Source organism: Schistocerca gregaria, chromosome 2 (genome assembly GCF_023897955.1).
Source record: "Schistocerca gregaria isolate iqSchGreg1 chromosome 2, iqSchGreg1.2, whole genome shotgun sequence".
Lineage (NCBI taxonomy): Eukaryota > Metazoa > Arthropoda > Insecta > Orthoptera > Acrididae > Schistocerca > Schistocerca gregaria.
The window spans coordinates 1,053,342,657-1,053,355,226 of NC_064921.1; the positions used below are offsets into that span (position 1 = coordinate 1,053,342,657).

General features: G+C 46.0%; 1 protein-coding gene across 1 annotated transcript in view; it reads left to right on the plus strand.

The window, feature by feature from the left end:
• The window catches only part of LOC126335594 (uncharacterized), a 75,318-nt gene that overhangs the window by 13,221 nt on the left and 49,527 nt on the right, over nt 1-12,570 (plus strand). The window lies entirely within an intron of this gene.

Below are 12,570 nucleotides of genomic sequence, written 5' to 3' on the forward strand. Positions count from 1 at the left end.
TACCGATCGTAGAAACATATGGAACACAGCTGTTCCAAACACCACGAGCATTGCCCGAGGACAGGTTTGCGACGGCTTCGGGAAAGAGACGTCGTTAACGTCGAAGATTTCTCTCGTTTGTAATAATTTCGCGGCAAACCATGCATAACGGGTCACTTCCGTGGTAGCTCCTGTAGCCGGCCATAATTTCAGACGTGTTGCTAGTACACAATTTTGTGTACGAAATGGCCTCTAGATTATGCCCAACAGACGTCCAATGGGTGGCCAGATCATTCGCTCGAACTGTTCAAAATGTTCTTCAAATCAATCCCAAAAAATTGTGGCCCGGTGACATGGCGTATTGTGATCACAAAAATTCCATCGTTGTTTGGGAACATGAAGTCCATGAATGGCTACAAATGGTCTCCAGGTAGCCGAACATAACAATTTCCAGCCAATGATCGGTTCAGGTGGACCAGAGGATCCAGTCCATTCCATACAAACACAGCCTACACCATTACGGAGCCAACACCAGCTTGTACAGAGTCTTGGTAACAATATGGATCCATTGTTTCATGGTGACTCTGCCACACTCGAACCCTACCGTCAGCTTGTATTAGCTGCCATCGTAACTCATCTGACCAGTCGTCTAGGGTCTAACCAATGTGGTTGTTGGGAAGAAAGCCAGTTGGGCTACCTGCACTAACATAACCCCCAGAAAATGGGCTCGAAATTTGAGTTTTGGCGGGAAAATAGGTCAATTGTGTTATGTCCGCTAACCTAACCATCCAGAAAAAATTGGCGCCAAATTCAAATTCCAACACGATAATGGCTGCAAAAACCGTGCTTGTCTTTATTATTATTCATTATCATTTATTATCTTTCATTATCATTTATTATTATTGGCATACCTCCACTGCAAAATTGCGCCAAATTCAAATACCAACACGATAATGTCTCGAAAACTGTACTTCTATTTATTATTATTATCATTTATTATTTATTGAACATGACCGATTTCGGCGGGAAGAAAGCCATTTGCGTTACATCCAAAACAAAAATCTGTTCAAATTCCAACACCATAATCGATCGCACATACAAAATAATCCACATGCTACGAACTTTGACTGTCCCCTAACTTTTTTCACTGCTAACCTATCAAAATCGTGTCAAATAATAAACTGCACTTGTGCTAACGTAATTCACATCCTCTGATTTAGCAAGGAAAAAGGACTGAAGTCTTTATTTCAAGCAGTACAGTCATAACTTGTTCTCGAACTGACTTAGTACACATCCTCGAGATCGCAGCAACACCCAGTGCACTCGCCACTGGGTCCGGACTCCCAACTGGCTCAGTTCAAATCGTCGCCAGTAGAGGAGGCTCCCCCTGGCGCCACCGGTCAGCGGTAGCCCGCCACTGGTCCAGCGGCCGCCCGGGCTGCGCCAGTTGCTGGACCCTGTAAACATGTTTCCGCCGGACACACTGGAACCCGCCGATGCCGACATCACACACACAACCGCCCTTCCGTCCACGATCCACCATGTGGTCGACATAGAACGCACTGCCACACTTTTGGCGCCAAATTTGTTTTGCTGGACAGGTTGGGGGCTGTCCATGCCTACCTTACGACGGCCAGTCAGCCGCTCGGACCACTAAACATGTTTTGCTCGGTCGAACCTGCCCATTCTGATGTCACAACCATTGGTTAGCAATTCAACACTCTGGTTTCGTGGCGCTTTGCGCCAAACTTGTTTGCTGGAGAGTGGAATCTGCCCTGGCGTCACACAACCGCTGGTCCATCACATGGCGTGCTCGACAAGGAATGCTCTCGCTAAGATAACTGGCACAAAATTGTCTGCTGTCTCTCTAGCGCGCTCGTTACAACTGGACACGTTCCGTTGCACCGCGGGTGTCCAACCACTTCCGTCACACAGCCTCGATCGCTGCCCCTATACACGCGCCGGACATAGTCTTCTGTAAATATGCTAACGCCCACATCGCGCATCTAAGCTATCAATTGCCTAAGTACTTAATTTCATTTCAATTTTAATCATATTAACTAATTCAATTCACAATTTCATAAAAGTATCAATTGCGTTCGATGATCTAATTTCAACTATTTTCAAGGTCGTCACTGCCACCTTTTCCTAGGAACCAGCGGCAAGTTTGAATTCTGCCAGTAAAGAAAACTCACTTGCACTTCCACCACCAACCTAAGAAAATTGTTGCAAACAAAGCTCATGACCAGTAACCTAAGCCTCCAGGACGCAACGTCTTCCTATGTGTTTCTGGTAAAAGGACTCAGCCTGCACTAGGAGCATGGATCGAGGAACGAATGGACTTTATTTAAGGATGGAGTATATGCATCACAGAACACAAGCACCGACATGCCCCACACCATACAGACCTGCAAACCACTCCTACATAAGTGATTTATAATGCTCTACACACATGCTTGCTAATCGTCAACAGTTAACAATAACACATCGGACAGCCTACAGACATGAGAACCGCTCGTAAATAATGCAAAACATATACGCCCAAATAGCCAAACAACACCTAATTTTCGGAAACAATTTCAGCGCAGACCAGCAAACTGCTCCTAAATAATACAGCACACTCATGTGTAGACACGCTAAGTGCTCGTAAACTATTCAAATAGCGCATATGAAGGCCTACAAACCCGCTCCCGAAATAATCCAATCAACGCGCTCAAGCACATTCCCTTGAATACAAAGGAGGTAGCGATAATTGACGTATATGGCAGACCGCGCACAGCTCCTGCTCGGCTTCTGCAAGCATGAGGTGGCGGCACCTCCCATTCATACGTAACACCTGGGAAATTCCCATCCAAATACGTCTTCACCTACACACACGTGCTGATGTGATCGGGCGGGAACGCAACCGCGAGCTGCAGCCGAACGCAGACCAAAGTTGTAGGTAGGCGCCGTTAATGACCGGGTGTTTATTTACACACATCGCGCACTCCAAGCACAGCCGTGCGCCTTCGGCCCTCCTCACACTAACTGCGGACCGGCGAAGACGCTTCAGAATTCCATTCCACGATAGCAGACTCTGCTTTCCCCTCTTAGCGATTCTAACGGACCACAAGTGACGACCGACTGACGCTTCATCGCGCACGCCACAACCCCCGCGAAGTGAGGCAGCCACAGCTCCCACCCGCCAACTGCCGCTACCAAACACCGGTGAAAGTTGCATTCCAAGCAGCGCTCACACCAATCTCATATTCGAGGCATCTCCAGGTGCCGCTTGTCTCTGCTGTTCAATGCAGACGCAAACACACACACAGTCACACGTTTAACCATCCTTAACTACCCAGCCAGCATGGTTCTCGCCTCGACGCGAAACGTCTGCGTGACGACTCGCCATTTAAAACGTTCTCAACATTACTCTTACATCACATCTCTTTGGAAAAAATAAGAAACAAGTCTCGGGGACTGTATAGTGTCCCAGAAACAGTTAACGCTTGCTTGCTTTCTTCATGCTTCAGCTTGTATGCACGGAAATTCCTCCCATAACAGAACCTGTTTACCAAAATATCACCGAATCCAGTCTTCCTCCCGGACATAACGCGATAGTCTTCCTGCTATCAACATACGCAAATGTTCTGACCTCTCCTACACTCCTGGAAATTGAAATAAGAACACCGTGAATTCATTGTCCCAGGAAGGGGAAACTTTATTGACACATTACTGGGGTCAGATACATCACATGATCACACTGACAGAACCACAGGCACATAGACACAGGCAACAGAGCATGCACAATGTCGGCACTAGTACAGTGTATATCCACCTTTCGCAGCAATGCAGGCTGCTATTCTCCCATGGAGACGATCGTAGAGATGCTGGATGTAGTCCTGTGGAACGGCTTGCCATGCCATTTCCACCTGGCGCCTCAGTTGGACCAGCGTTCGTGCTGGACGTGCAGACCGCGTGAGACGACGCTTCATCCAGTCCCAAACATGCTCAATGGGGGACAGATCCGGAGATCTTGCTGGCCAGGGTAGTTGACTTACACCTTCTAGAGCACGTTGGGTGGCATGGGATACATGCGGACGTGCATTGTCCTGTTGGAACAGCAAGTTCCCTTGCCGGTCTAGGAATGGTAGAACTATGGGTTCGATGACGGTTTGGGTGTACCGTGCACTATTTAGTGTCCCCTCGACGATCACCAGAGGTGTACGGCCAGTGTAGGAGATCGCTCCCCACACCATGATGCCGGGTGTTGGCCCTGTGTGCCTCGGTCGTATGCAGTCCTGATTGTGGCGCTCACCTGGACGGCGCCAAACACGCATACGACCATCATTGGCACCAAGGCAGAAGCGACTCTCATCGCTGAAGACGACACGTCTCCATTCGTCCCTCCATTCACGCCTGTCGCGACACCACTGGAGGCGGGCTGCACGATGTTGGGGCGTGAGCGGAAGACGGTCTAACGGTGGGCGGGACTGTAGCCCAGCTTCATGGAGACGGTTGCGATTGGTCCTCGCCGATACCCCAGGAGCAACAGTGTCCCTGATTTGCAGGGAAATGGCGGTGCGGTCCCCTACGGCACTGCGTAGGATCCTACGGTCTTGGCGTGCATCCGTGCGTCGCTGCGGTCCGGTCCCAGGTCGACGGGCACGTGCACCTTCCGCCGACCACTGGCGACAACATCGATGTACTGTGGAGACCTCACGCCCCACGTGTTGAGCAATTCGGTGGTACGTCCACCCGGCCTCCCGCATGCCCACTATATGCCCTCGCTCAAAGTCCGTCAACTGCACATACGGTTCACGTCCACGCTGTCGCGGCATGCTATCATTGTTAAAGACTGCGATGGAGCTCCGTATGCCACGGCAAACTGGCTGACACTGACGGCGGCGGTGCACATATGCTGCGCAGCTAGCGCCATTCGACGGCCAACACCGCGGTTCCTGGTGTGTCCGCTGTGCCGTGCGTGTGATCATTGTTTGTACAGCCCTATCGCAGTGTCCGGAGCAAGTATGGTGGGTCTGACACACCGGTGTCAATGTGTTCTTTTTTCCATTTCCAGAAGTGTATATCACATCACAATCAATCGATCATTCTCATTAGCTCTTATCGTATTTACCGGCCGAATTACTAACGCCGTCGCTATCGAAGCACCACCCACTTTTTCTTTCTGGCGCTCTCTCGTTATTTTGCAAAGATTGCTAATGTGCACGGACAGTTCCCTCAATCTATACACACCCAACCTGTTCTTTCTTTCTACAGACGCTACACTCAATGGTAATAACCTATTTTACACTGATCACCATTTTTCACAGACAACTATAACGTCGCAATGTTGTGTACAGGTTATCAAATATAAACCATACTCGCAAGAGTATTGACCCGTCAAACCGAACTCCAACCACGGAATATCACCGAGTACCGTCAATTTCCGCTGTATTTCTCGATATCAAGAACATCGCACTAGCCTCCTGATCGCTAACGTAGCATACGCTGTAAATTATTTCTCCACAAACACCAAACTTTAGCGATGTGCAACGTGCTGTAAACCATTGACTAACTAGAAACATTAAGAGTAAACTGATATTCGCACTCTCGAATACTGCGGTCGGCCATCTAACAGATCCGAGATGATCAACATTCTGCTGGCCAGAGTGGCCGAGCGGTTCTAGGCGCTCCAGTCTGGAACTGCGCAGCCGCTACGGTCGCAGGTTTGAATCCTGCCTCGGGCATGGATGTGTGTGATGTCCTTACGTCAGTTAGGTTTAAGTAGTTCTAAGTTCTAGGGGACTGATGGCCTCAGATGTTAAGTCCCATAGTGCTCAGAGCCATTTGAACCATGTTTTTAATCAATATTCTCTACAAACCAACTAAGGTCGTTTCCACGTCTAGAGACCAGGAAAACGTGTGTCCAACACATCACAATCCATATTCCCTCAACTAAATAAAGGCATCAAATGTGCAGAACCAGTTGACTGAACAATTTACATGGGAGGGAATAACGCTCCACCGCAAACGCGCCATCTTCTCAAAGTTACACTTGATCAAGAAAGTAGTCCAGGACATACTTAGTTCGCTATTCGGTCGTCTAGAACATGATGAAATTACCTTTCTCGAACCTATCTGCAACAGTAAAAATCCAACATGGTCTTAGTCAGACCCTACACATCTTGCAATTGTTCCCATTTATACAGCTTTGCACATGTGATCACACCATTTTAAGTCGATACTAAGTAGAAGTCGGACAAAGACGTATCCACCACCTTCTGCAGCCCGCCTAGAAACAGAGTGAACTGAGTTACTGCGACAGGACCGTGTTTTGACCATTCGGCGGAAATGCGCGCATTGTGGTGCGTCCCCAAACTACATACAAGCACTACAGATCCACATCCATTCAAATCTATGAGCCCAACATCCTGTCATCGTTATTCTCTCCCCCCCCCCCCCCCCCCCCCCACAGACAAAAATTAACAACGATGGAAGCTAAAATAACTTCATCCGACATAGAACTCACATAGACGCCATTACTCGCGCGTTGACGCAAAGCTGTGTTGGGGGTCCAGCGGGGAGAGAGAGACAGAGACAGAGAGAGGGAGATAGAGAGATTTCGCAATGCTTCCCAAAAAAGCACAACACGCAGCCCTAACGGCATACTTCACTCCTCACTGAATTTACCGCTCAAACTGCTGCTGCTTCCTGGGTCGAACAAACCTATTAAATACACACTTATTGATACACTACAGAGGGAAGTTTAAAGTTTCATCACCTCTACTCTAGGAGAATGATCGTATCCCACGTACTATACTGTGAATCCCAAGAAACGCCCAGTGTGAACCTGTTTACTTGTTTGAAACACTTTTCTAACGCGCTTTGTATACTGCCAAACATTTCTTTTTTCAGCCACGACTTCGACCTCCATGTCACATTCTAAACTGGCATTAAGACGCTCTGATCCATGTCCTCTCACTGAAAACGAGACATCACATTATGTAAATCATATTCTTACTGCGGACAGCATACCACTGAATTATTTTTAAATAAAACACACTTACAACATAAGGAATGTAGAAGAGTTTGGCAGCGTTGAGCGGGGTTTCCAAACTACCGTGCGAAATTCTTTCATGACCTCTACATTTAAGTTCATATGTCGCCGTGACAGAACAGATGATGGCTCGGCGTTCCATTTCGACTCACTGGTAATTTTGCACTCATGTAGACGATCGCTGTTTAGTTGCTAGCAGCCCCCAGAAGTTGTCTCCAACCCACAAAACTTCCCCCCCCCCCCCCCAACTCAAATAAGCTAAGTCACTCAATTTTTATGTGGTAACCAATGTGTGGATGTGATGGAAAAGACACCTTTGATGTAGTGTAATATTAAGCAACAGACTTGATAGTGCGAAGAATTTTACACTGAGTTCAGCACCGGTCATTGACGTGAAGGCTTGCTCCCCCAATTTCAGTATCACAGCTACACCACCCCTTTTACATCACTTTGCGAGTATGATTGCGAATGTGGGTAGATTACTATGCAGTACGTGATCAAAGTATATCAGACAACGCTCTACATATTTGTAACACTTCGAACAGAGTGTGTAATTTACGATCTATCTCTCAGTGTATGTGTCACAGAGAATTCTCCCCGACTCAGGGTAAAAGACCAACCTCACACAGTCATTGACCAACACACCCTGCAGCACCGCTAGAGAATTAATCTCCAAGCGATCAGAAAAAGAGCGCTACACTCCAAGCTCGTGAATGAATATAGCTCTCCAAGCCCCAAACCATCCAAGAGCTCGAGATTTCTCGAGATGTTACCATGTCGAGTAGCTTAGCCCTCCTTATCGATGTATAGTAACAGATTTCAAAGTGCCGTAATGTAACAGCATACAATTAAGAAGAACAAGACAAGACTTATTTTTATACGCAATGGACTTCGAGACGAATTGAGTTGGATACATGTTTACCTAAATCAACGAAGCTATCAACTCTAAATTATTGTTCTAGAGTCTAGGATCTGTACTTGGAAGGTAGTCGTAAGACAGAGAACATAAACACACACACGCTCCTAAGACTACGATGTTCTGCACTTAAAAGCTGTCTACAAATGGTTCAAATGGCTCTGAGCACTATGGGACTTAACTTCTGAGGTCATCAGTCCCCCAGAACGTAGAACTACTTAAACCTAACTAACCTAAGGACATCACACACATCCATGCCCGAGGCAGGATACGAACCTGCGACCGTAGCGGTCGCGCGGCTCCAGACTGAAGCGCCTGGAACCGCTCGGCCACTCTGGCCGGCAAAAGCTGTCTACAATATTAGATCGAAAACCTTTCACCCCTTTCAGACATACCTCCTCCTTCATAGTTTCTCAACGATGAAATATCTTATCGAATCGCAAAACATTACCTGTTCATTATACATGCGCAATATAGCTTTGCGGAGACGTATAGTGTCCATTGTTCACATCCGATCATGGTTTAGAAATTATAAGGCCCACATAAAATGATACTTACTAGCGGGGGATACATCCGACAAGGAGACAGATAAACGCAAAGCAGCAGCATGAGACATGTGGAAATTACAACTCATTCCGTCTCTAACTCTGTAAACAGCGCATCAGTCGGGCAATGCATACACAGCGGTTGCTGCGCGTCACAAGCTCTTACCGCTAAGTTAGTTATGACCCTGAAGTCTCGATTTTACACCCAAGATGCAACAGGGGTGATCGCATACATGAAAGTTCCTTTAGAAGAGCGTGTCAAGTTTATTCACACATGAGATGGAAGTTCTCTGATGCCCGACAGGTTTACCGTTAACGATCGCAAGTAGACAGTGCTATAAACACATATGGGACACGTAGCATTATACGAGTAGAACACAGGCTATGTCACGTGACTGATGAATCCGGTACCTCAATAGACATACAACATAATGCACCCCCAATGGGGAAAAAATTGACTGCCTCCCTTATTCCCTTCGTTCCGATGTCCCCATTTTTCCAGGATTCTTCCTGTTGGAGCATACTTGGTCCGATATACAAATTTTTCGGTGCGAACCAGAAGATAGCAAAGTATCTTCTCAAGTTCATCGCATCAGGCTCTATATTCGGTCGACATATACCTATTCTCTGGTCATTTTTCGCAGTTCTATCGATTTGAGGTCAGATCTACATATGCGATCATGACATATCATCACGTACTGTGTTTTAAAATGGATTGTAAAAGTAGCACAGATGCCACCACCTAACCCAAATGAATTGATCAGGACATGTAATATAGCACTGCACTCGACTGTATCCATTCACATCCACATTCGGAGAGCGTGACGTCAGAATCGGCGGGTTCGACCGAGCAAAACATGTTTAGTGGCCCGAGCGGCTGACTGGCCGTCGTAAGGTAGGCATGGACAGCCCCCAACCTGTCCAGCAAAACAAATTTGGCGCCAAAAGTGTGGCAGTGCGTTCTATGTCGACCACATGGTGGATCGTGGACGGAAGGGCGGTTGTGTGTGTGATGTCGGCATCGGCGGGTTCCAGTGTGTCCGGCGGAAACATGTTTACAGGGTCCAGCAACTGGCGCAGCCCGGGCGGCCGCTGGACCAGTGGCGACCGGTGGCGCCAGGGGGAGCCTCCTCTACTGGCGACGATTTGAACTGAGCCAGTTGGGAGTCCGGACCCAGTGGCGAGTGCACTGGGTGTTGCTGCGATCTCGAGGATGTGTACTAAGTCAGTTCGAGAACAAGTGATGACTGTACTGCTTGAAATAAAGACTTCAGTCCTTTTTCCTTGCTAAATCAGAGGATGTGAATTACGTTAGCACAAGTGCAGTTTATTATTTGACACGATTTTGATAGGTTAGCAGTGAAAAAAGTTAGGGGACAGTCAAAGTTCGTAGCATGTGGATTATTTTGTATGTGCGATCGATTATGGTGTTGGAATTTGAACAGATTTTTGTTTTGGATGTAACGCAAATGGCTTTCTTCCCGCCGAAATAGGACATGTTCAATAAATAATAAATGATAATAATAATAAATAGAAGTACAGTTTTCGAGACATTATCGTGTTGGTATTTGAATTTGGCGCAATTTTGCAGTGGAGGTATGCCAATAATAATAAATAATAATAAATGATAATGAAAGATAATAAATGATAATGAATAATAATAAAGACAAGTACGGTTTTTGCACCCATTATCGTGTTGGAATTTGAATTTTTCGCTATTTTCTAGTTGAGGACGGCCAATAATAGTAACAATAAATAATAATAAATGATAATGAAGTATAATAAATGATAATGAATGATAATAAATGGTAATGTATTATAATAATAAAGACAAGCACGGTTTTTGTAGCCATTATCGTGTTGGAATTTGAATTTGGCACCAATTTTTTCTGGATGGTTAGGTTAGTGGACATAACAGAACTGACCTATTTTCCCGCCAAAATTCAAATTTCGAGCCAATTTTCTGGGGGTTAGGTTAGTGGAGGTAGCCCAACTGACTTTCTTCCCACCAAAATCCGCCATATTAAATGACTTCATGGTGGCGCTCTCTGGTGCAGGGGTATGTACTAACAGTTGCACTCCAGACCTCGTAGTGAACATCCGTGCATCGTATAATAATAATAATAAATAATTATAAGTGATAATGAATGATAATAAATGTTAATGAATAATAATGTATAATAATAGAGCCAAGTACAGTTTTGCAGCCATTATACTGTTGGATTTTGCATTTGGCGCCAATTTTTTCTGGAGGGTTAGGTTAGTGGCATAGCACAATTGGCCTATTTTCCCGACAAAAATTAAATTTCCCGCCATTTTTGTAGGGGTTAGGTTAGTGGGCATAGACGAATTGCTCTATTTTCCCACCAAAATCCGCCATCTTGAATGATGTCATGCACTGTTGCCAAGTCTACACTCGGCCATCTTGTATGAGGTCATCGCCGCCATCTTGAATAAATCTGGCAACAATGCAGAGTGTTTCTGTTGGTTGGTTTGGGGAAGGAGACCAGACAGCGTGGTCATCGGTCTCATCGGATTAGGGAAGGATGGGGAAGGAAGTCGGCCGTGCCCTTTCAGAGGAACCATCCCGGCATTAGCCTGGAGTGATTTAGGGAAATCACGGAAAACCTAAATCAGGATGGCCGGACGCGGGATTGAACCGTCGTCCTCCCGAATGTGAGTCCAGTGTCTAACCACTGAGCCACCTCGCTCGGTGAGTGTTCCTGTACGAAGGTAGTTCTACTACTACTGACATATGAGGTGCCTACTGGAAATTGCAGGCCAATTAATGACATGTGGTAGATTATTCTCTAACTCTTCATAATAATATGTATTTTCCTTTCTTCAGAAAGAATGCCTCTGTTCTGACAGGATTGGTATATAGCACATTCGTCTGAGAAGAAAACCATGCCTCTCTTTGTGAGTGTCACTAACACGTCGAGAGAACTTGAGCAAGCTTCATACTTTTGCCACGTGTCCTCGTCACTTAACTCAAGTACAAATTTTGACCTGAAAAATTTTCATTCCAGATGTTTTTTCATGTGTGTCAGCAAAGTGTTTATGGAATTCCAAGTTCAGCACATCTTTTCCGCAATGATTTTATGGGAGATCTGGTCAAAGAATCCGCCACTGCTGCACATTTCTACTGTCGTGTTGATGGTCGATCTGTCCTCTTTCCCTTATTTGTAATTTAGAGTGAGAAACTTTATTTGTGAAAGTAAATTGTATCACAAGGTACAATATGCACATTTTTCACTTTTCGGCATGCTCACTGTGAACATTTAAACATTTGTCAACTCGTGGCTCCAGCTTCTCGATCCCAGTATCAAAGAACACTGCCGCCTGACCGCTAAACCATTTAGCAACATTTTCTTCCAACATATCTTCTTTTCCCATCCGCATTTCACCAAGAAATCCCTTCAGTTTTGGAAACAGATAAAACTCTGCTGGTGCTAAGTCAGGGCTGTATGGCGGATGATCCAGTACTTCCCAATGCAGCTTGTGCAGTTGCGCCTTTGTTCTCGCCACAACCTGAGGCCGTGCATTGTGGAGCAGGACGACGCAGTTGGGGAGCAGTCCCGCCGCCGATTCTGAATACCGCGCCTGAGCTTTTACGATGTTTCACCGTACCTCTCAGCATTTATTGTCATTCCTCATGGCAAAAAAAGGTCTAATAAAAGAATGACTTTCCGGTCCCAAATAATCGTCCACGACTTTCCATGTTGAATTTTCTAGTTTGAATTTTCTTGACTTCGTCGGGGAGTCTGAATGATGATCACTGGATTGACGATTACTTTCTAGAGTGTAGCACGCAATCCACGTTTCACCGCCGGTCGCAATGTGACTCAAGAACTCGTCACCATCCTTGTGATAGCGCTCCAAAATGGACAAACAATGTGTTATTCACTTTGTTTTGTGTTCTTCTATCAACATTTTCGGCATCTATCTCGCACACATTTTTTTGTAGTGAAATTGTGAAACTACTGATCTTGAAACTTGTGGAAATTTCTGATACAGCTCGTCGACAGTGAAGCTCCTGTTCTGGTGAATTGCCCCGTCAAGTTTTCGTGTCAAGTCTTAATTCATAACTG